The following is a 25,087-nucleotide window of genomic DNA, read 5'->3' as shown; positions in this document are numbered from 1 at the left end:
ACACAGCCAAATTGCTCCACAAAGCATAAATCCCATTCTTGAGGCATTGCAGCAATCTCAAACGGATGTATGTTTTTTTGTTTTCTTGAAAAGAAATTAACACCAATCCTGTTTTATTGTGTTTAAAATGTTTGGGTAGAGAAGTATATTGTATTGAGAAATTATGTTTTACATTTTTGAAATTGTTGCTTCTCATAGGTTTCTAGTGTGGTTACTTTGAAGTAACATAAAAAACAGAAACTTGTGTGTGTGTAGACATTAGCCAGTAGAGCAGTGGTTCTGAACCTTCCTAATGCCGTGACACTTTAATACAGTTCCTCATGTTGTGGTGATCCCCAATTTCATTGTTACAAATTGAACATAATCAAAGCATAATAAAAAAACCCAATATGTAATTATATATGTGTTTTCCGATGGTCTTAGGCGACCCTGTGAAAGGGTCGTTCGACCCCCAAAGGGGTCGCGACCCACAGGTTGAGAACCGCTGCAGTAGAGTGTAGGAAATGTATTTTTGGTAGGGGGAAGAACACGATATAAAAGCAGAAATCCAACTATTCAACAATAGATATGAGATTAAATAAATTATACTTTGGATAATATTATAGAGTCATTACAAAGAATTAGGAGGTTCTGTATGTAAAGACACAGAAAGATATTTCTATTATATGATTGAGGAAGAAAACAAAGGTGATATAATCCTGTTTTCTTAAAACAAATAATCTGTGTGTGTGTGTGTGTGTGTGTGTGTGTGAGAGAGAGAGAGAGAGAGAGAGAGAGAGAGAGAGAGAGAGCGAGCTCACACACACCTGTATCTTTGCCCACAGAGATAACATTTCTGGGAGGGTATCAACCAAAATGTTAACTGCTATTTTAACATTGGGAAATGAATGGTTGGAATTGTGATACAGAGATTTTTAACTGAATATACTTCTGTTTTTAATTGAGTGTGTGTGTGTGTGTTTAAAACAACCAACCTGTATACATTTTGTAATGAACTATTTTTTAAAGAAAAAAAAGAATGCGGCATGTGGAAGCCTGGCGGACTGCTCTTAAAGTGCATTTGTTAATGTGCAGGAAGCATCAGGACGTTTCTTATACCAATTCTTTACTGGATTTATATTAAATGATAAAAGCAGAGCCAGTTGGTAGAAGCTGGGAGTGAGGGGCCTCTCTCCATGTTCTTCTCCTCTTATAATCTTTTGACAACCCCCAGGGCTCTGCTGAACACAATTTGAAATACACTGGTCTCTTCCCAGGATGCTTTTGATTTAGTCCTTCCTGAAGGTCAGAGGGATATACAAGCTCTCTGATTCTAAAGCACAGAGAATAAAGAATGCCTACAGGTAACCGTGGAATTCTCTCATGCCTTACAGAAAACATATTTAGGACAGGAAACATTTGTGTCATGTAAGATATTTCCAGATGTACCAGAGTAGAGAAACACTTTTTATTTTGCATTTCTTAAAATCCAAGCTTTATGATTTATGCCCTTTTTATATCCTCATAGTGACTAGGACAGTTTTGTTAAACTAACAAATATAGGTTCTATAAATGTCTTGTTGCTCTGCCAATCTTAAATGTAATGAGACAAACAACTTTAAAAATAGAGCATTATTTTGTATTTTATCTAAGAATATGCCTTTTCCAGGTCCTAACAACCGAACAAAATATACATATTTAAAAAGCATAAATAGTATTTAATAGTGAAATTTAAACTAATTTTAAAAATAATTATTCTTCTTTTAAAAGGTACACATAATTTTATTTTTACTGTTTCATGCCTAACATTTAATTTCTGGCATTATTTGTAATTTAGGAGCCCAATTTTTTTTTTAACCTCATCCAAGGATATGTTTTCATTGATTTTAGAGAGAGGAAGGGAGTATGAAACATCAGTATAGGGGACGATGCCCCAACCAACTGAACCACCCAGCCCAGGTAGGAGCACAATTTCTTAATACCATATATTATGTTTAACTTGTTGATAAAACTTATAATTTATTTTGATATAAACATGTTAGTGTGTTTAAAATAGTAGGGATGATATTATCATAATTTATTCATATAGACCCAAGTTTTTGTCCTATGCCTTAAATCGCTTTATTAATTTTTATTTAAAATTTGTGTAGGTCTATGTGCCAGAAATAGAGGGAAATAAAACAACTAGAATATAGAAGATGAAAAAAAACTCTCTTCTCCACAAGGTGGTACTGTGGTTCTTTTACTCTTTCAAAAACTAAGTGTTGAATTTATATTTTCCTACTTGTCTTCCTTCCTCCAACATTTACAGGTGATCTTCAATTAGATTCTAATAAAACTGAGAAAAATTTCAAAGGAAACTTGATACTTTTAGGTTTGAGGTAACTGGCAAGCAACTAAAAATTCTCTATTTAGCCTTCTTTAAGAGTTTTTCTCTCCTTAGCTTTTTGCTTTTTTAAAAGAAATTCTTATACTAACTTTGCCTATACAGTATTTTATTTATACTATATGTACTATGATAATGTATATGTAGTTTTTTGTTATTGTAAAGAAATGACATTATCAGACATCTTTTAAAATGTTTCCATAAGTGAGTATAAATGCAGCTCTTCGTTTTTAGGCAATTCAAGTTTTAGGCAATTAAATTTTCTCTCTCTTCTAACCAACCTCAATAATTAAGAACTTGATTTGAAATAAACCTCAGTTATATAGGTAAAACTTACAGACATGCTTCAAAAAAACCTTGAGTAGATCTTGTGCTGTTTTTTCTTATACTGCATATTTCAGCTTATTCAAAGATTAAAAATATGTTCATACATGAGTATGGAACATCATATACAAGCTTGTTTTTCTCTGTATGAAACAAGACGAATAATTGCAAGACTGGGTTCTGGTTTCAGCTTCCCGGTTCGGCACGCTGGTCGCTTGAGCCCTTGCATAGATTTCTGGGTCACAGCGGCCTCTGACCTCAGGGCAGCGATGGTGTTAGGGGTCCCGCATTATAGAAATTTAATGGTTGGAACTGGGGGGTGGGCCGGAAGGCAACGGGACATGTGTCTTGTAGAGTTCTTTCTTGACTGCCCTATTATTTGGGGTGGCCCAAGGAAGGGGGCGGACGGAGATTAAGATTTGCTTTGGAGAGCTGAGTCCAGGAAGTGGAAACAAATCTTTGTTAAATTTGCTGACTACAATAATGAACATTGTGGGGGGAAAGGGGGGGGGGGGGAGAAGAGAAGTGAAAGAAGAAAAGAAAAAGGATTCCGAGAAATTGGAGAGACAAAATCAAGGGAAAACACAGGATCGAAAGTGACAGCATAAGCCAGAGAAGAGAGAAGGTAGAACAGAGAAAAGGAAACGGAATCCAACGAAGACGGAGCCGGCATCTTCGGTCTCGCTTACCCGGTGGATAAACATGGATTTTAAGAGGCGGGGTAACTGCTCAAGGTCACCCAGTGCCAGAGCCAGGATTCTCGGCTCCACACCCGCGATCCGCCCGGGGAAGGGACGCGCGGGGCGGGCGAAGCGAGGACCCGCTCGGGACTGGAGCTCATGCCCCAGGAGATCGCAGTGGAGCCGGCCGGGCGGGGAGCCGTCATTGCCTTCCCAAGCAAGAGCACTTTTCGGGGCGCGGCCCGGGGGCGTCTTCAGAGGTCCCCTCCCTTGTCTGGGCCGAGGAGTGAGGCGCGAGCTGAAAGGCGAGAGACGCCACATCTCTCCGTTCCCGGTCATTTTCAGGTTCTTCCTGGGTCGCAGCCAGTTTTCACAGCCACGGCGGCATCGCGGGGTGCCCCCTTCTCGGGCCGATCTGACCCAACAATGCCCCCTGAGGGCTGCACCTGACGGGTGCCGATTTAGCCACAGGCTCAGGGCTCAGGCGCCGGGTGGGGACAGCGATCCCTGTCAAGGAGACCAGACTCCGACCAGAGGAGACCGGGGGTGTTTACTAACCTCAGGGGAACTTACATGAATGTACACAAATACTTAAGACTAGGGAGGTGTGCACCTCCCAGGAGGTAAAAACAAAGCAATCACCAGGAACAATGCCCCACACAGTCGATATCGCAAATCGATGCAGTTTCATGTTATGAGCATTCTATTCGATGAATAGCTCCTGCCAATCCTTAGTGATTGCTTAATGATCATTAATTGACGAGACACCTTTCACCTGAAAATGGCTTGTCTGCATTGTCTTTCTTCGCAGAGAGCTGCAAATTAAAGTTTCTTTGTTAGGGAGAACAAAGAAGAATCCAAATTATTTTAAGGAGGCTTTAGCGTTTGACTGTTGCTAAAGATCAACCTTAGCTCTTTGACTCGCCCCCTCTCTGTCACAGCCTCACTGCCGAGTTTTCTTTGCAACTCCCAGCAGGTTTGGGGGCCTCCAGTTTGAGCGATTAGCAATTTAGAGCTGGGAAATGTAGAAGCCTCCTAACTTTTACTTTCAACCCGGAGCCAGAGGAGGCCTGGAGAAGTGAAGTCCATCGTGGAAGTTTGTGCCCAAGACGGGGACCCTGTAGTGGTGGCCAGACTGCTCCACTATGGGGAGACCTCCCGCCACGTGACCCTGCATCCTATGCTCATCCTCTTGTGAGCCCAGTGAAAACTCTCTTCCTGAAAGTTTGTCGACAAGGCAATGCCTTCTTCCTTCCATTTAAAAAATTATTTTCTTTTGCTGTCAGATTCCTTCTGACATAGATCAGGGGTGGAAAAGTGTGTGTGGTATAGAATAGAGTCATTAGTAAATCCATCTCGTTTTTTTTGTTTCATTTGACAGCAACACATTAAATTAATCCCTGTCCCAAAGAATCACATTAAGGGAGCTGTCAGTGCTAATCCCCAGCTCATTGTTGCTACCTAGCTCTGGGTTGATTTTAATAGGTCGCTCTGACATTTGTTTCTTCAGAGGCACATGGGTGACTTCATCCAGACCCAAATCTATTCTTATTGAAAAGTGGAGGCCGGACAAGTTTCTATAGACCCTGGATTCTCTGGGCTTCCCGCTTGGAGTTTGGGTTCTTGTTGGAAACGTTGATTCACGCGTATACCTTTAACTGAGTAAACATGCTATAACAATAAAAAGAAAGTAAGGTAGCAACCTCCTTGAGAAAAACAAAAGCTGATATTTTAAAATTTAAAAATAGGATGATGTATCTATTGTTCTTATACTTGTTTTTAGCATCCTGTATTACTACCACTGTTATCTATAAACCTGACCGTACAAACCAGATTTAAGATACAATTTATAAAAAATGAAGTGGTTGAGAGAGGAATAGATTACATAAACAAATGAAAAGGGGAGAAGAGGCAAGAATGAAAAAACCTGAAGAAATATAAGAATAAAATACCTATAGAAAAGATGGAAAAATAGAATATTTACTGACAAGGAAGAATAACAATTAAGTAGTAATTTGGACAGAAAGAATTAAGGCAGTACAGAAACTAGGAAAAAATATATTTCAGTAAGATTAAACGATTCCTTTAACCAACACTTAGAAACTATGTAATATGAAATGTTTTCTTTAAATGTAATCTCTCTGCCTCTCCCTCCCTTGCCTTCTGTGCCCCACATCCCAACCTGATATATAGATTATCTAGCTTTTGTGTTTATGACATTTAGGGATTCCAGATCTGACAATCATATATTAGCTTTTGTCTGGGTGGATAAGAAAAAGGAGAGGACTGATCCATTCATAAATCATTTAACCTATTCTTAAAATATGCTTCCCTCCTGGTTATTCTTATTTTTATAGGTATTTGGCAAGGTTTTAAAGATGAAATGGGGCTAAAATTTGAGAAATGGGCATCTGTTATTTAACAAACTTATTTTGCATGATTAGTGTACAAATACTACAGATGTGCTATATCTATATAATCAGTAAAGAAGTATGTATATTCTATTTTTATAGCCTGAACCATACTTTATTCAGATTGCAAGGTGATGCTGTAAATCTTTTGATCAAGGGAACGCTTGCCTCTGCCTCATTTACCCCTGAAAAATCTTTTTTTTTCTTTTTTTCACCAAGCATGACACAGTTGTACCTCTTACTTTGAGGATTTTAGTTATTTTACTTTTATTATAATTTCCATCTGCTTTTTCTTTTTTATCTCCTCAATTATCTCTGGACATAACCATTTTAAAGTTATTTTTATATAATCTCTGTAAAAAAACAGTTTCACTGAGCTATCTATTGAAGGCAAATTATTTGATTGAACAATTGGGGTTCATTCTCAGAAAATAGGCTAGGATTTTGGTGGTTCAAACAATAATACTGTAAAAGATCAGTAAGAAAAGAACTATGCATGCATTCAAGAATCTAGACAAATGTCAGGAGTATGAGGAATAAGAACTTAGATTCATATTGCTTCAGTGGACTAAGACCTAGTTGACATTTTAGAAATTGGTAGGTTAGAGTAGACATGAATGGAATGCTAAAACTCCAGGGACTCCTAACTTAACTGTGCCTATACTCAGCACAATGTCTTGTACATAGTAGACACTCAGTAAATAATCCTTACATCAGTAATAAATACGTGTGTGTAACACATGAAGGATAGAGTGAATACAGAGAGGAGACTGAAAAGACAAGACCAGAGGAGGTGGCAAAGTTGGATATTGCTAGTTGTGGAATTGGGCATAGTTGGTAGTGCCTTTCTGGGTTGCAGTGAGTGAAGAGCTGGCTTAGTGGGAATTAAAACATATGGTAAAGCCGGTCGGCAATAATGCAGTAGATATGTAAGTACTTACCTCTGGAAATATATCCATATGCACTGTTCATTGTATTCATGCTCAGATAAGAGCTTTGCCTTCAAGGAGTATGTATTTCAAAGGAAAAAACATATGTGCTCATATTCAGATAATTCACTATGTGTAATGATGTTGTATAAGGGCTTTCAGTGATTGAATTTCTGGATCTACCTCATGGTTCTCTTTTGCGCCATCAGAAAGAACTCCCTTTCTTCTTCTCTGCTGGACAGAGGAAGCAGGGAATACCCGAGTTATAAACCATTGATGGATCCCAAGGCCACTGGTGGAGGCTGGGGTGGGACCTATAGGGGCTGTTGATGGTTTGTGTGGTTGCAGTGGCAGTGGGGTTATGTACCAAGGGTAACTTTCTGTAGAGTAAACAATACCTGCCCCCCCGCCCCCCCCCCCCGTGATTCTCTCCAGCCTTAGGCCATTTCCCAATAGCTCCTCCACAGTCCACCAGTCTCCCAACTATTATTTTCTTCATTGGTCCAAGGGTTGGTCTTCCTGCTTTCCTTTCTACACTAGTCTCCTGTGGTTTTAGTCTGGAGTTTTCTTTATCCTATAGTAGAATAGAGCTCTTAACACTGCTTTTGCCCCATCACTTATCTGACCTTGAGGTAAACAAACACAACAGTTTTAGTTTTTAAAAATAATTTTTTTATTAGTAATAACAGGGTTGGAGGAACAAATAGAGTTGAAAGGCTACTTCCATTATTCCTTTCTTTTATACACTTAGATAGTTATGGCAACACAAATGTATACAGAAAGACCTAAATCAGAGGCTATGTTTCAGACTCCACTTCTCTCTCTAGACATTTGTGACAGGAGTTGGAGTATATATATGTCTGGGAAGAACAGGGTTTCTGAGAGAATGTGAAGATCTGAATAGGGTGTGGATATTGCTGGCAATGTCATGGCTTGGACTGGTTGGGGTAGGGACAGGGAAGAGGAAGTCAGCTCTGGGACTTTACCCTACACTCAACTCTCCTCACTTGCCATTGCTTCTGAACACAGACCCCCTGCTCCAGCACACACAGCAGGGAGCAGGGTGAGAAGTGAGATGCAGGATTATTTCTAAGTGTTCATCATTTACTCTGAGCTCTTGATGGCCTCTCATTACTGACCTGTGGCATATTTCTTATTTATTTATTTATTTATTTTTAATATATTTTATTGATTCTTTACAGAGAGGAAGGGAGAGGGACAGAGAGTCAGAAACATCGATGAGAGAGAAACATAGTCCAGCTGCCTCCTGCACACCTCCCACTGGGGATGTGCCCGCAACCAAGGCACATGCCCTTGACCGGAATCGAACCCTGGACCCTTCAGTTCACAGGCTGACGCTCTATCCACTGAGCCAAACCGGTTTGGCTGACCTGTGGCATATTTCTGTGATATTGTTTTCTGGGTAGTAGGCCAGGCTGTGGAATATAAAGAAGACCCAAGGGGAAAAAAGAAGGTGTACGAACTTACATACTTTTAGTTTTGTTCTATTGCTTCCATGCCTGTAGAAAAGACTGTAACTGACAACTATGGACCATTTTCAAACTTAAATTATATCTGTGCAATTTCAGCAGAAAAACCCCTGGGCAGGTATGATACCTTTTCCTATGCCTGCCAGGGTACCAAGTACATTGAAGGCATTTAGCAAATAATGATAATAATTTAAAGCAATGGGAGTATTGGGTGTATAGGAAGATAAGAAACTGAAAGACCGAGGCCCACTAATAATTAATAATGTCTCAGGAGGTGGTCCTACTGTTTTTGGATTTTAAATCCCCTTGTTCAATTTCTTGCTGGAGTGAATTCCACACAAAAATGAATAATCTTTAATTTGATACTTAGTCACTTCAGTGTCCTGTGCTGAGCTGGCCACGATTGCATATTCTTACGAAAATTTACACATTCTTTATCAGTTTGATAATGTTACTCCCCAGGGCTTCTAAATGCAAAAGCAAGAGATCATATATTCAGATATGTAGCTTCAAAGTCATAGGATCATCAGAGAAGTTCACATTTCTCATTTTTAAAATTTTTATTCTTGGAATTCAAGGGAAAACCATAACACAAAAACTTCTCATTAAATACATAATGAAACAAGGCCTGGCACCTGCAAGTTAAGGCTTCACCAGGAATGAATACTTGTCCTTTTCTGTGGTAGGCCTAATTGACACTCATTTTAATAAAATGGCAGGATAACTAGAGTAAACCTTTGATAAAGGTTTGATTACCAATTATTTTGCCGCCCCTGGTGCTCACATCCTGAAGATTTGGAGTCTGCCTTTATTTTGGTTAAAATATTCAGAGACCATAGGAAAGTCTGCCCCAAGGAAAGATCGGAAAGAATGCAAATTGTATCTTTTGTGCTCTTCTCTGCCAGTGTGTTCTTCTTCCTATGTCTGGTGCACCCCTTAGCATCTGCCTTGGCCTTGGTTTAGACTTTCCTTCTCTTCTCATATTAAAGCTTATGGTTCTTAGGTTTTTTTGAACTGTCTTAATTATATTTTAGATTGTTTTCATAATATTCTTTAATCCTTCCTTTCCTCTATATCCCCTTTGTCACGGTCTTATTTTGAGATGGCTCCATCTCTTGTATGAATGATTGCAATAGCTTATTGAGTGGAGCATTCAGTCTAGTCTCCTTGTAGTTCATCCTTCTACCTGCTGTCAGAGTTTTTTGTTTTTTTCTAAAACACAAGTCTGCACTTGTCCCTCCTCTGGTTAAAAAATTTGACACCCCACTTCTATAAATTATTGGATAAAAACCATACTTTTTAGCAGAGCATAAAAAGTACTTGGTCATTTGGTCCTTGACTGTCTTCCTAGCATAATCAATTGCTTCATGGCCAGAGATCTTTATATAGGCTACTTTGCTCCATCCATACCTTTGAATATGACATTCTGTCTGCTTGGGTTGCATTTTCCCCACTTGTTCCCCTGGAAGATGCTTACCTTTTCTTCAAGGCTCATCTTGAAACTACCTTTATTGTATTCAAGTGACAATTATTTCAGATTCTCTTTCAAAGAAATTGATATGGGGATAGAGTGAATTAGATGGCCATGGGCGGTACATTGGATTATTTTCTTAGTTTCTCTTTCTGATAGTTCATTATTGGTGTTTAAAAATGTCACTGAGCCTGGCTAGTGTGGCTTAGAGGTTGAGCATCGGCCCACGAACCAGGAAGTCAATTCCTGGTTAGGGCACATGCCCAAGTTGTGGGCTCCATCCACAGTAGGGGGCGTGTGAACAGCAGCTGATCGATGATTCTCTCTCATCATTGATGTTTCTATCTCCCTCTCCCTTTCTCTCTGAAATCAATAAAAATATATTTTAAAAAATGCACCATTTTCTGAATATTAATTTTGTATCCTGCTACTTTACTGAATTCATTTATAAATTCTGGTAGTTTTTTGGTGGAGCCATTAGGTTTTCTGTATACAGAATCATGTCATCTGCAAATAATGACAAATTTACTTCTTCCTTTCCAATTTGGATTCCTTTTATTTGTTTTTCTTGTCTGATTGCTGTGGCTAGAATTTCTAGTACTAAGAGTGGTGAAAGTGGTCATCCCTGTCTTGTTCCTGATCTTAAGGGAAACACTTAGTTTTTGCCCATTCAGTATGATGTTGGCTGTGGGTTTATCATATATTAGTATGGCCTTTATTATGTTGAAATATGTTCCCACTTTGCTGAGGGTTTTTATCATAAATGGGTGCTGGATTTTATCAAATGTTTTTTCTGCATCTATTGATATTATCATGTGGTTTTTATCCTTCATTTTGTTTATGTGGTGTATCACATTTATTAATTTTCAAATATTGTACCAACCTTCTATCCCCAGAATAAATTCCACTTGATCATGGTGCATGATCTCTTTAATGTATTGCTGGATCCAGTTTGTTAATACCTTGTTGAAAATTTTAGCATCCATGTTCATTAGGGATACTGGCCTATAATTTTTTTTCTTTGTAGCATCTTTATCTAAAGAATTAGGATAATGGGATTAGAATGATGGCCTCATAAAATGAGCTTGGGAGTCTTACCTCTTGAATTTTTGGGAATAGGTGTTTTTGATAAAGATAGGTGTTATTTCTTCTTTGAGTGTTTGGTAAAATTTGCCTGTGAAGACACCTGGCCCAGGAATTTTGTTTGCTGGGATATTTTTAATTACTACTTCAATTTCATTAGTTGTCATAAGTTTATTCAGGTTTTCTAATTGTTCCTGTTTGGAAGACTGTGTGCTTCTAGTAATTTATTCATTTTTTCCAGGTTTTCAAAGTGTTTCTGTTTCTTGTTTTCAAATTATTTCTTATTAATACCTATCTAGTACATGCAACAAAATGATTGTATATATGTCCAACTTCCCCACCAGACAGTAAACTTCCTGAGGATAGGACACTGTTTTATTTATTTTGAGATTCTCAGCATTTAGTCTAGCTGTGGTAGGCTGACAATATATATTTGAATGAATGAAAACTAACTTCATTTTTTAATGCTTTTTCTAACAAAGAGCTGAGGAAGTTACAAAGTCGGTGTTGCTATCATAATGGGTGATAAAGTATTAGATTTTCCAGTAACATATTTGTATTTTAATATGGGCTTTCTGGAGTAAATTCCTTGAGGTGCAGGACAAGCCATAAAAGGGGGAATTTGTCAGTATTGGATTCCATGGAGAGATTTTTTTGGGAGCCTTTCAATGTCTCTGAGATTATAACATACCTTTCTTTAGGGCCAGCAGGGAGTAGAGCCAGCAGCAGGAGGAACTGGCTGAGGGACAGAAGGACTCCTTCCCTACAGGGAATGATGAAGTGAGATCTAAGACGACCTCACTGCCTGCAACTGCATTTATTTCCTTACAAATAGTTTTATATAAGCGTAAATCATCCAGGAAAAACAGAAATCAATCAAAACACCAAGTCACTTGAAGTGATATCACAGTGGGAAAAATCACTTTGTGATCAGTGGATTGCTCTTTAAATATTGTTGTATCTAATAATACACTCTCTTACACTTTCTATGTTGGTATTACTGATCAAATGATACTTAACAGGCATCAAATAAACACTTATTTTCTATGGCATTAATTAAAGAGGATGTTGTCATATTATAGTGAAGACCTCACTGCAGGAAAATCAAGTGAAACAGATCATTGAGATTAGCATGAGATGGGTATTTCCTTCCCCCAAATTTAACCTTCCAAGATTTTTAGGTCATGTAATTCTTGATCTCCCCTTTTAATAATGAGGTATACATTTTTACCTTCTTTCCTTTCCTCTTTACAGTATTAATATTAGTAAGTCTCCCCCTTTTTTTGGTTACACCAAATCTTCCTCTCTTTTTGGTTGGTTAAACCAGGGCAGTGAAATTCATTTCTCAATCAGCCATCTTCATTAACTGGTGTTTTTGTTGGGGTAGATACCTTTGAGAACATCAGCCTTCACCAACGCTTCTTCCAGACAAACCTTTAAAGAGGGAATGCGTCCTTCTTAGTACTATTTCTGGTAAATGGGCTAGGCATTAGAGGCTAGCCTTGGTTAAGAACTTAACGAAATTCTGCTTGTGGTTTAAAGTGAAGTTCTTTTTAATGTTAAATGTAATTTTAATAGGATAGGGGTGCAGTGTAGACATGTTGGATAAACACATAAACTAACAGATGTTTAATAGAATTTGCACTTATTCCTCCCTTGTGAAAATGTTTCTCAGCTCTAATAAAACATATATGCACTTATCCTCCAGAGACTCTAAGAACATAAATGGAGGTTAAACAGCTGGACAGAATGGCAATGTTTTAAAATACATCTGTGAATCAAAGTTAGAAAGCAAAAAGACCCTTTTAACTTCAAAGGTAGCCAATTAAGTTGCAAACACTATTGATAATAGTTGCTTTATTCAGAGCCTTATTATATAAAACACCATGCTGTCTTGAAATGGAAGAGGTTGCTAAGAAGTCGTCTCCATAATCCATAATCGAAAGAATCATAAATGTAACAATTATTTCCCTCTATGATTACTTTCACAGTTTCTTGTTCTCTGCAGGATTCTTGTTGTTTTTTTCCTTTCATCTCATTGCAACAATCAAGCAATTATAGTGTGATTCATATTTAAGATTACATTTTGCATGTCTACTGAAGTATATAAAAGTACTTTTTCATAATTGTGAACTATGTTTATATAATTAATCAACTTTTTAAGTAAGTAGCATTGATTGCAATATATACTTTATAAGTAATACCTATTTGGTCTAAATTTTATAAGTTTTATCAATCCATGATTTATAATGAAGCAATGTAATTAATTTGAAGGTGGACATAAATAGTATAATATTCAAATTGGAGAAACTGTTCTGTGTGATGGGAAAAGAAATGAGGAATAAAAACTGTTCTCATGTGGTGTATTTAAATCTAATCTTTAAAAATTTCTGTCATCCTCCAAAAGCTATTTCTGGCTTTAAGTACTTAAAATGTTAGTAATGATCTAAATGAACATGTTAGCACTTCTCAGGTTTTATATTGTCATTCTGTAGATATCACGCAGTGACAAAAGACTTTGCAAAAATCCATTTTTTCTTCCCTACATTTAAAAAGTTCAGATAATATTTGTATCGGAATGATTGCTCTCCAGGCTGGAATTGGAAACTGGCCAGTTTTTTGGGTGAAAACCCTGATTTGAAGGTTGAGTTTAAGGAGAGGAAGACGCTCTCCCTCTTCTTGACCACCCCTCACTCACCCACACATCTAGGGGAAAGAAGAGGGAGTGAAAGCAAGTAAGAGAGGAAGAACTGAAGGAGAGTGAGGGCACAGTTCCAGAGAGACTCTCACGCATTTTGAACAAGTGAACTAAAAGATCTCCACATGTAAGTTCAAACTCTTCTTATTTAAAATTTAAAAAGCCATCAAGTTATGTCATCTCAACAAAACCTAATAGAACTTTATAATATTTTAGACTATATTTATAAAACATTCATATATTTCTTCTTTTCATTTGTATTTTAACAAAGTTCAAAATACACTTGTATTTTAACAAAATACTATCTATTTTAACACAAACCCTTATGTTTTACATGATTTCAGAGTCCATCTAATTCATTCTCCTAATTGTACGGGAGAACAACTGAGAATTCTATATCATAATTAGGGTGATTACATACTTTATTGTCCAAATCTGGACACTAAAACAAAATAGGTTGTTCTAATAATTACCCCAGGACAACGAGGTTAAACCGGGAAGCTAGGATATATGAGCACCTTAATTTAAAAAAAATAGAAACTAAGATTACCAGATGGTTGAGTCATTAAAATTAATTTAATTGCTTTTTTTAGGTCTTCTGCCATTCTAATAATGTTAATTTAAATAAAGTTAAATTGGCCATTCTAATAATAGCTAACATTTTAAATAAGTTATTATGTACCAGGCATTATTCTGAGTATTTTATTTGTAAAAACATGATTAATTTTCATCTATGTAAGATTGTTACTCATCCCAATTTTATTGATAACTGATTTCTAGAGAGGTTAAATTTCTTATCCAAAGTCAAAAAGCTAGTAAGTACACTGTAAACAAGCTGGGGTCCAAAGCCAAGTATTTTGGTTCCTGAGTCTTAGCCATTCCCCATTCTGCTCCTCATGCTGCTAGCACTGATGGTTGTGGAGGCAGGCCTAGAATAGCAGTGATATTTGAAAGGCTGAGCAGATCTGAGAGGTTTGCAATCCTAGGAGTCATAAAAAATTGGAAGTACAGGGTAGGAGGTTCTGAAGTAGATACTTAGAGATCAATGTAAAATATCTGGTATTACAAATCAGGAATGACAGAATGAAGCTGCACTTATGGGTGCCCTTCATTGTGCTTGCTAAAGCGTGGGTCTTATATGTGGCTTCAAGGAGTGATATCCAGGCGGTGAGCCCAGCATGAGCAGTCTGAAGCAAAAGGAGCATCTGACTGAGGTGGGGAGTAAAGATAGGGAATGGAGATTCCTGACCATTTACTTGATCACCTATGAACTCTACCTTGGTTGCAGTTTTTTATAGTAGAAGAGAAAGTCTTGCTCTTGCTTCCAGGGAAGACTAGGATGAAAAAGAGCTGGTAGCAACGGGGACAAAGGGAGGTTTTTCTAGTCAATGCACTGTGGCTTCTTGGCACAGCCTGCAGTCCTGGCTACCACTAACCTGTTGGAGACCTTAACAGAGGTTCTACCATGCTGAGGCTATGCTGAGAAATCACTGAGGAACCACTGGACTGATCATTTCTTGATTTTTAGCTCTCTGTGTAGTGGGGAATTATGACATTCAAGAACTGGGAGCAACATACTGCCAATTCTAATGTATGTTCTATTGGTCTTTTAGGCAGTTATTTCCATCCTTATCAACAAAGATATCTTTAATTACAATAATTTATCATTAGATTGACTTTGGTGTAAACATACATCTATTACATACTTTTAAACCCTTTAATATATTGTGTCTAAGTTTTTCTTTAGTATGAGAACATACTCATTCACCTGGGTCTTAATTGCTTGTATTTCTTAAACTGGCAATCTCAATCTTGATTGTGTTGGTCAATCTTATTGAGGACCTTTTATTGAATATTGGTACTATGGGGAGAAAATAATTCCCATCTTCAAAATATAGAAGTAAAAAAATATAACAAAAAGCAAAACAAAATAAAAGATAAATAATTTAATCAAAAGTAACATAAATAGTAGGAAAATGATAATGGAAATTACAATAATTCTCAGGGATTATAGTTTAAAAGTGCATTCACCAGATATTTTATCCTAACCTAATTTGTCTGAATATTATTGAGTATTTTTGCAAAATAGTCAAATACAGTGTTAAAATATAAAAAAGTATTATCTTAAAAAGCTAACAACTTGTAATTTTGGATTACATTTATAAAATACTTGTATATTTTTTTCATATGTACTATTTTTAAAAAAATATTTTTATTGATTTCAGAGAGGTAGGGAGAGGGAGAGGGAGATAGAAACATTAATAATGAGAGAAAATCATTGATCCGTTGCCTCCTACAGGCCCCCTACTGGGGATCGAGCCTGCTACCCAGGCATGTGCCCTTGACCGGATTCAAACCCAGGACCCTCCAGTCTGTAGGCCGATGCTCTGTCCACTGAGCCAAACAGGCTAGGGCCATATATACTATTAAAAAGCCCTTTAATTTTTATTTATTTTTATTTTTTTCTTTATTGATTAAGGTATTACATATGTGTCCTTATCCCCCCCTCCCCCCCACTTGAGCCCTCACCCTCTTAGTGTCTGTGTCCATTGGTTATGCTTACATGCATGCATACGAATCCTTTGGTTGATCTCCCCCCCCCCCCCCCCCCCCCCGCCTTCCCTCTGAGGTTTGACAGTCTGATCCATGCTTCTCTGTCTCTGGATCTGTTTTTGTTCATCAGTTTATGTTGTTCATTATATTCCACAAATGAGTGAGATCATGTGATATTTATCTTTCTCTGACTGGCTTATTTCACTTAGCATAATGCTCTCCAGTTCCATCCGTGCTGTTGCAAATGGTAGGAGTTCCTTCCTTTTTACAAACAGCGTAGTATTCCATTGTGTAGATGTACCACAGTTTTTTAATCCTCTCATCTGCTGATGGGCACTTAGGCTGTTTCCAAATCTTAGCTATTGTAAATTGTGCTGCTATGAACATAGGGGTGAATATATCCTTTCTGATTGGTGTTTCTAGTTTCTTGGGATATATTCCTAGACGTGGGATCGCTGGGTCAAATGGGAGTTCCATTTTTAGTTTTTTGAGGAAACTCCATACTGTTCTCCACGGTGGCTGCAATTGTCTGCATTCCCACCAGCAGTGCACAAGGGTTCCTCTTTCTCTGCATCCTCGCCAGCACTTGTCATTTGTTGATTTGTTGATGATAGCCATCTGACAGGTGTGAGATGGTACCTCATTGTCATTTTGATTTGCATCTCTCGGATGATTAGTGACTTTGAGCATGTTTAGTTTTAAATTAGAAAGGAGATCTGAAGTTATCTAATTCACTCCTTTATAGGGCGAACAATCAAGAATCAGAGTATTTCATGGCTTGCTCAAGTTTGCTTGGGAGTACAAACAGAACTGAGATCCAGGTTTCCTGCCTCCAGCTTGCAGACCTTTCAATACTCTGTGTTCACTTAAAATAAAAAATTAACATCATATACAGACAGTCCTCAGGTTACGTCAGACTCGATATATGTCATTTCGTGGTTACGTCGCCATCTCCCATTTATTTATAAAAAAAAAAAGTTCTGTCATTTCGACGTGTTGTACATATGTGCTTTATGTTTTTTACTATTTATTTACCACAAGTAAAGGTCAGGAATTATCTTTCTTTTAAATTTTTTTTTACTGTTTCACTTTATTACTGATGTGTATGTGCTCCATGTGAGTGACGTAGGTACTTATGTAGGTGGGTTCCGACTTACGGCGAAAATCACATTATGTTGCACCATAGGAACGGATCTCCGATGTGACCTAAGGACCTACTGTGTATAGAATATAGACTATCTATATATATAAAACCCTAATATGAAAATAGACCGAATGGTGGAATAACCGAACAACCAAACAACTGGTCGCTATGATGTGTGCTGACCACCAGAGGGCGCATGCAGAACATGGCGGGTGTCAGCAGCAGGTGGCAGAGCATGGAATATGGCGGGCGTTGGCTGTAGTGGGATGGTGGAGCAGGTGAGCGGGGGGCCCCAGACCAAGATGGGGCATCGGTCATCTGGGCGAGCCTCTGGTGGTTACTGAAAATTCTTTGCTCCCATGTTCCATAGTTCCACCCCGGGGGCAGCCCCACTTGCACCTGCTGCCAGTACCTGGCGCCAGCCCCGATTTTCTGTTTATGGCTTTGATTTTCATTCTAGTCTTCTAGATAGACAGAATTAACTATATTTCCTGTATATATATGTTTTTATTTCTTGATCAAATTCCTGTTAGAAATATTGTATTGTAGAACCATACTAACTTTCCTGGATTTAGTAAACCAAGCTTAATCATCCATGCAATTTCTCCCTAAACCCCTATCTTAGCTCAGTGGACTATTGGTATAGGTGACATTAACTGGGTAATTTCTGAACCTTTATTACTTTCTGATGTTTCAATTGAGCCAAAAATAAGAGATCACTGAGAGTAAATTGTGAACAAATAAATAGCATAGCTGTTTAATTTTTTTGTATACATATGTTTATATGCTTTTAGAGGTTAGGGGTAGACTTTCATTTCAGGTTAAAGAAATAAAAGTGAAGAAAAAATCAAAATAATCTATTTTTCAGTAATAGCTTTCTTAAATTAAATGCTTGAATTATAATATTCAAATAGGAATAATCTCAATCTATATTTCAACTTCAATACAGGCAAGACTTAATTATAGACATAATTAATAACAAAACAAATATTAAACACTTTTTAAAATAGGAACTAGCACAAATCTATTGACAAAGATTTGTTTGCTGCACCTTATTTGCATTGTCTACCATACAGAACAGATAAAATGCATATTCTTGTTATTTATTAAAGACATTTCCATTTTAATCTTGAAGGCATAGGTTTGAGTCAAATACCTTTTAAATAAAAATATTTCTTGCAGTTAATATGTTTGCACTCTTTTATGGTTCTGATTATATTTTTATTTTAACCATAAGAGGGCACATTAGTTCAAGAGAAATTAAAGAAGAACCACAGCAAGAAAAAGGAAATAGGCTTAAAAGTGGTAGATAAAATTTGTATATTTATGATTGTTTTCCCTCATTTCACTGTCATTTGCAACAATTTATCAGGGTTTTCTTTTTTATTTTGAAAAGATTCAAGTATATATAGTTTTGAAAGGGGGCAGCGATAGAATTTGGGGTACCAGCTAATATTATAAGAAAAACTGTAACCCATTGTTTGTCCAGTTGTAGTTTCATTAAGAAATAACTTTTTACTTTTTGTTGCTAGCTACTACTCCTAGGAGAATGAGGTTGGCCTAGTTGGATTTGATGAAGTTGACTACTATGTGACTAAGGAGGACATAAATCATGGCATTCGAAGAACATCCTGAGTTCAAAGGTACGTACGATTAAGTTATTATGAAGTAAGTAAATGCCAGTCCCTGGTCTTGTAGTTTAAAAAAAAAGGGGGGGAGGCACCTATGTGTGAATGTATGCAGCTCAGCAACTATGCTTCAGCACAAACATTTATAACCTTTAAAATTTGTTACAAATTACAAAGAGAACAATAGATGGCCCCAGAGTGAACACAAGGCTTTATTTCACTAGAAAGGCTTCACTGAGGTCATAAACTGCAAGAAGGCAGGCAGCTCAAGTGGCTTATGAATGAATGCAGAGTCTCAGAATTAGTTCATTTGTTTTCGATCTAAGGCAAACTGTTATTGTTTCTAATGTTCAGTCTTTTGCTCTAAAGGCTTCAGGTTTTTAATCTGTAAAGACTGAAATAGATACTTACTAGTATTTAACAATAATGTTCTTACGATGTTAAGTTAAAGGACTATTTTAAAGAATTAATTCATTAATTTATTTGATAAAATTAATTGAGTTCCTACTAAGTTTCAAGTTTTGGACTGGGTGCTGGGCAGTAAAGATGAATTAATACATTGTCTTTGGCTTGAAAATACAATTTTAAAAGTTTCTGAGAAATAAATCAGCAAATAACGATAGTACTATATGAAAACTTTATATATTAATGAAAGAACAGGAACAAGATTTATCAAACCTACTACAAAAAATTGCATTATATTTTTAAGGAAACTGAGGATTTAGGCAAAATCACAAGAATATATTATCTTCAGTTTAAGATTGCAGACCTGCTCTGGTAATATTTTTTTCTGAGAGTCAATTATAGAATAAATTGTAGTAATTACTAGCATAAAACTAGGTAATAATGTAATTAAAACCAAAATATTTACTTGCTATAGAAGATACTTCTATGCATATTAATTCTGCTCTTTGCCAGCTAATAATACTCTATAGGAATCTCTCTGTGGCTTTTACATCTGGTGGTTATGGAATTAGCATGTACACACAGAGTTCAGAGTTATGCTTTAATTATGATTTGAATGATGATTTGAGTCTGAGCATGAGTTGTCAACAGAACTGTGAGCTGGGGGAAAAAGAGATAAGGACTGTTAATGGAATAAAAAGTATATTTGCAGTCACTTACTTTAAAGTGCCTTTGTTTTAAAAGAAGTAATTAATGTTAGGAATTAATTGGTTCAGATTCTTGGTTTTAAAGTTATCACTTGGTTGCTAAGATGAAGCCTTTTCAAAATTACTACACGATATGCAATGACAGGAACATTTCAGTTGAAAGGTAGAAAATATAATTGAAAAGCTAGCTTTTGAGTGCCTGCTTATCACTCTAATTGATAGAAGACGAGCCTGAGGAACTAAATTCTGTAGTTCAATAAGAAAATGTATTTAGCGGGATTTTACATTATTATGCATGGTTTCCTAGAAGAGCTAAACATTATTGCTGATGTTTTTATACAATAGTAGGCTTTAAGTGGAGCCTGAACAGTATGCATTAACTATTACAAAGCAATCATTAAGTCAAACTTATGTGCAAACAATAGTACCTAAAAATCTTTTAAGGTTTGGATAATCCAAATAAGATATCCATAAAATTCATAAAATGCAGCCATAAAGAAAGATGTTTTGATCTATATTTATTGACATAGAAAGTACATTATAAAACAGGCTACACAGTATAAAGCCAACTACTGTAAGAAAAAACAACATGTATAAAAATGGGAAAAATTGAAAAGGACAGAGTTAAAATAGGAAAGAACTAAATGTTAACGGTTATCTCAGGCACTGGAATTATGGGATATTTTAATTTTCTATAGCTATATCTGTTTTCCTAATTCTTGTACATTAAATATATTTAATTATCTAATAAACAGGACAGAGTATTTCAATTTGCCTCATGTTTAGCAGGAAAACCTTCATATGGCTTTAGAATACAATTGTATACTCTTGATGATATTTAGTTGGTCTTAACGTATATTTACAACTTTTATTTACTCATTTTTTCTCTGTGTTTGTTTTTACATATTTTATTACAATAAGTATTAAAATTTAGCAAAATATAACATAGGTAATACCTAATTTGTCTCACACAAATGAGAAACTACAGAAGCTATTTCTATTCAGAAACAGAAAAGAAGGACAATTGAACAGTGGATCTGAATTTTAATTTTGCAAATATAGAGGTGAAAATTTAAGATAATATGAATGAATTATGTAGAGGATGTGACCTGGGCATATAGGAAAAATGAAATAAAAGGAAATTGATCTAAATTTTACCACATTTTGAGTCTGTACCTGGGAAGGATGATGATAGAATAATGATTGGTCAAACCAATCACTCAGGACCGAAGGTGTGACTTTCCTTTAAAGAAAGATGATGGGTTGGCTAGCACCCTAGCTGTCTATTTCTATAAAGGTGTATCCCTTTGAGTGAGGAAAATCATGGTCCAATTGATCTGCTCAAGGAGAGTTTATTTTCTTATTTCTATTTAAAAGAATAGCATTTTGCTCAGGGCACTGTAATTCAGACATCACATCAGTGTGAACAGTTGAACCACACATACAAAAATGAAATGAGATGGGTGCATTTGGGATGAAGGTTAATCAGAAATTTCCATAGATAGGAAATGGCCTCTAAACTATTTACTTGAACACACACACACACACACACACACACACACACACACACACATACACATATACATTATAGAGTTTTGTGGCATCTCTAGGTCAAGCAGGATTGAGCTATAAAAGAAAAAGTTGTTTTGCTAGTCAGATTAATGGCTAATCATGAGGCAAGCATTTATTGAGTTGTTGCAAGTAAATGTTAAAAATCAAAGGTTAAGGGAAGAAGTTATGTTTCTGGGGACACAGTATTAAACTTCTTTCATCTTTTTAGGATTAAATGAGGTGCTTTAGTGGGTGTTTTATGTTTTTCTGCTTCCTAGGCAGTCTTCATTCTGACATGCGGCAAATAGCTTTTAACTACTAGTGAAAAATCAATTTTCCATTGTAATTTTATTAACTGTCAGTAATTAATCAGTCTCAGTTTTACTTAGAATGTTGGTTTGAATATATCCATCTGTAATTTTTTTCACCACAAATGAAAATTTGTAAACCAACCATGTTTCAAATTGGTCCTTTAACTGATGAACTAATTTTCTTGAGAGAGAAAGCTAGTGATGAGACCTGATTTTCTGTGCATCACTGCTTCATGTATTCTACTTCTTCATATTATGCTATAGGAAGTTACTTTAGAGGTTGGTGTTTTCTATTGATCGCTACAATTATTCTCAGTAATTTAAAATTTAACTGTGCAGTGATTTTTTCAAGAAAGTACTAGAACCCTGAGTCAGCACACACTCCTCTCCACCAATCCAAGGAGCAAAGATCCTTGTAGCCCAAGCATGAGTGGGCCCCACGGACTCCGGCTGTCAGCTCATATCCTGCTTGTCACTTTCCTGTTCTTTGAGCCTGCAGTTCACAGCTTAAATGCCCCTTTCCTTATAAACTGAGATGGGATGTGTGCAGCATAAGCTAACTGAGAAACTAAAGATCATTAACTAGAAAGGTGCTTCTGGGCAACAGGACATTTTTTCATTGAAAAGTTTTTAAACCTAAGAAAATACTTAATTTTTTCATGGAGGAGGATCATATTTCTCTCTTCTGATGTTCTTTCCTACTGCAGTTGTATGGTTTAAGGCAGTGGTCGGCAAACTCATTAGTCAACAGATCCAAATATCAACAGTACAATGATTAACATTTCTTTTGAGAGCCAAATTTTTTTTTTTATTGCTTAAAGTATTACAAAGGGTATTACATATGTGTCCATTTTATCCCCCCGCCCTAGACAGTCCCCTAGCCTCCCCTACCCCCCAGTGTCTTATGTCCATTGGTTATGCTTATATGCATGCATACAAGTCCTTTGGTTGATCTCTTACCCCCCTACCTCCTGCCCCCCAACCCTTCCCGGCCTTCCCGCTGCAGTTTGACAATCTGTTTGAGGCAGCTCTGCCTCTGTATCTATTATTGTTCAAAAGTTTATAATGGTCTCTATTATCCATGAATGAGTGAGATCATGTGGTATTTTTCCTTCATTGACTGGCTTATTTCACTTAGCATAATGCTCTCCAGTTCCATCCATGACGTTGCAAATGGTAAGAGTTCCTTCCTTTTTAGAGCAGCATAGTATTCCATCGTGTAGATGTACCACAGTTTTCTAATCCATTCATCTACTGATGGGCACTTAGGCTGTTTCCAGATCTTAGCTATGGTGAATTGTGCTGCTATGAACATAGGGGTGCATATATCCTTTCTGATTGGTGTTTCTGGTTTCTTGGGATATATTCCTAGAAGTGGGATGACAGGGTAAAATGGGAGTTCCATTTTCAGTTTTTTAAGGAAACTCCATACTGTCTTCCATAGTGGCTGCACCAGTCTGCATTCCCATCAGCAGTGCACCAGTGTTCCTTTTTCTCCACATCCTCTCCAGCACTTGTCGTTTGTTGATTTGTTGATGATAGCCAGTCTGACAGGTGTGAGATGGTACCTCATTGTTGTTTTGATTTGCTTCTCTCGGATGATTAGTGACTTTGAGCATGTTTTCATATGTCTCTTGGCTTTCTGAATGTCCTCTTTTGAAAGGTGTCTATCTAGGTCCTTTGCCCATTTTTTGATTGCATTGTTTAACTTCCTTTTGTTAAGTTGTATGAGTTCCCTATAAATTTTGGAGATTAGGCCCTTATCAGATATGACATTGGCAAATATGTTTTCCCACACAGTGGGTTTTCTCATTGTTTTGTTGATGGTTTCTTTTGCTGTGCAGAAGCTTTTTATTTTGATGTAGTCCCATTTGTTCATTTTCTCTTTAGTTTCAAGTGCCCTAGGAGCTGTATCAGTGAAGAAATTGTTTCAGCATATGTCTGAGATTTTGTTGCCTTTGGATTCTTCTAGAATTTTTATGGTTTCCTGTCGTACATTTAAGTCCTTTACCCATTTTGAGTTTATTTTTGTGTATGGTGTAAGTTGGTGGTCTAGTTTCATTTTCTTCCATATATCTGTCCAATTTTCCCAACACCATTTATTGAAGAGACTATCTTGGCTCCATTGTATGATCTTGCCTCCTTTGTCAAATATTAATTGAGCATATTGGTTTGGGCCAATTTCTGGGCTCTCTATTCGATTCCATTAATCTATATGCCTGTTCTTATGCCAGTACCAGGCAGTTTTGAGAACAGTGGCTTTGTAATACAGCTTGATATCTGGTATTGAGATCCCACCTACTTTGTTCTTTCTCAGGATTGCTGCAGCTATTCGGGGTCGTTTTTTATTCCAGATGAATTTTTAAGAGTTCATTCTAGATCTGTGAAGTATGCCGTTGGTATTTTAATAGGAAGTGCGTTGAATTTATAGATTGCTTTGGGTAGTATGGACATTTTAATGATGTTGATTCTACCAATCCAAGAACATGGTCTGTTCTTCCATCTCTTTATGTCTTCCTCTATATCTTTTTTCAACGTCCTGTAGTTTTCTGAGTAGAGGTCTTTTACCTCTTTAGTTAAGTTTATTCCTAGGTAGCTTAATTTTTTTGGTGCGATGGTAAATGGGATTGTTTTTATAATCTCTCTTTCTGAAAGTTCACTATTGGTGTATAGAAATGCCTCAGATTTCTTCGGGTTAATTTTGTATCCTGCTGATGTTTTCTTCTTGAGAAAACCAAGATGGCGGCATAGGTAAACACCGGAGTTAGCTGCCTCGAACAACCACTTCACAAATACAACTAAAAGACGGAACGGACATCGCCCAGAACTACAGGAAGACTGGCTGAGGGGAAATTCTTCAACTAGAAGGAAAGAGAACAGCATACGAGACTCAGAGGAGGCGCAGTGCGGAAAATACAAAGGTGCAGAGGTACGTGCGGAGCGGGCTGGTAGCTGAGGGCGCGGTTGTCGTTTTCAATCGGGAGGGAGTCTCAGATTGTGAGCTCCAGTTCTGGGTGAGTCTCTAGGGACCCAGACTCAAACAGTAGAAGCGGGACTGTCTGGCATCGGTCGGAACGCGAGGGCAGCTTTCTCTCCGAGGTTTGCAGTAGTTGCTGGGACTCTGAGAGGCAGAGCCTCTGGGGACGGGACTGAGAGCAGCCATAACTGCTCCCTTCACCCGCTCTGTTGATCCCATGCGACCAGCCCCATCCAAGCCCTGTGCAGAGCCATTTGCCAGATAGCCTCAGGCAAAGGCTAGATTAGCACCTCCCTAGAGGACAGAAGTTTTCCCATTGCAGACACAGCTGATTCTCACAGCCAGTTGGCCTGGAGGTCA

The 25,087-nt window shown here is 37.2% G+C and overlaps 1 long non-coding RNA gene across 1 annotated transcript; it reads left to right on the top strand.

Annotated features, from left to right (window-relative positions):
• The first annotated feature begins 1,291 nt into the window (after positions 1 to 1,291).
• On the top strand, positions 1,292 to 24,529 carry LOC118659997. The gene is made up of 5 exons (XR_004968778.1): positions 1,292 to 1,343; positions 1,870 to 1,938; positions 2,130 to 2,204; positions 18,681 to 18,791; positions 24,481 to 24,529. It is a non-coding gene; the product is annotated as an uncharacterized LOC118659997 (long non-coding RNA).
• Positions 24,530 to 25,087: the final 558 nt, after the last annotated feature.

The sequence above is a fragment of the Myotis myotis genome, unplaced genomic scaffold (genome assembly GCF_014108235.1).
Source record: "Myotis myotis isolate mMyoMyo1 unplaced genomic scaffold, mMyoMyo1.p scaffold_m19_p_7, whole genome shotgun sequence".
NCBI lineage: Eukaryota > Metazoa > Chordata > Mammalia > Chiroptera > Vespertilionidae > Myotis > Myotis myotis.
The sequence above is the reverse complement of the archived record's forward strand: the minus strand, read 5'-3'. Positions and strand labels throughout refer to the sequence as shown.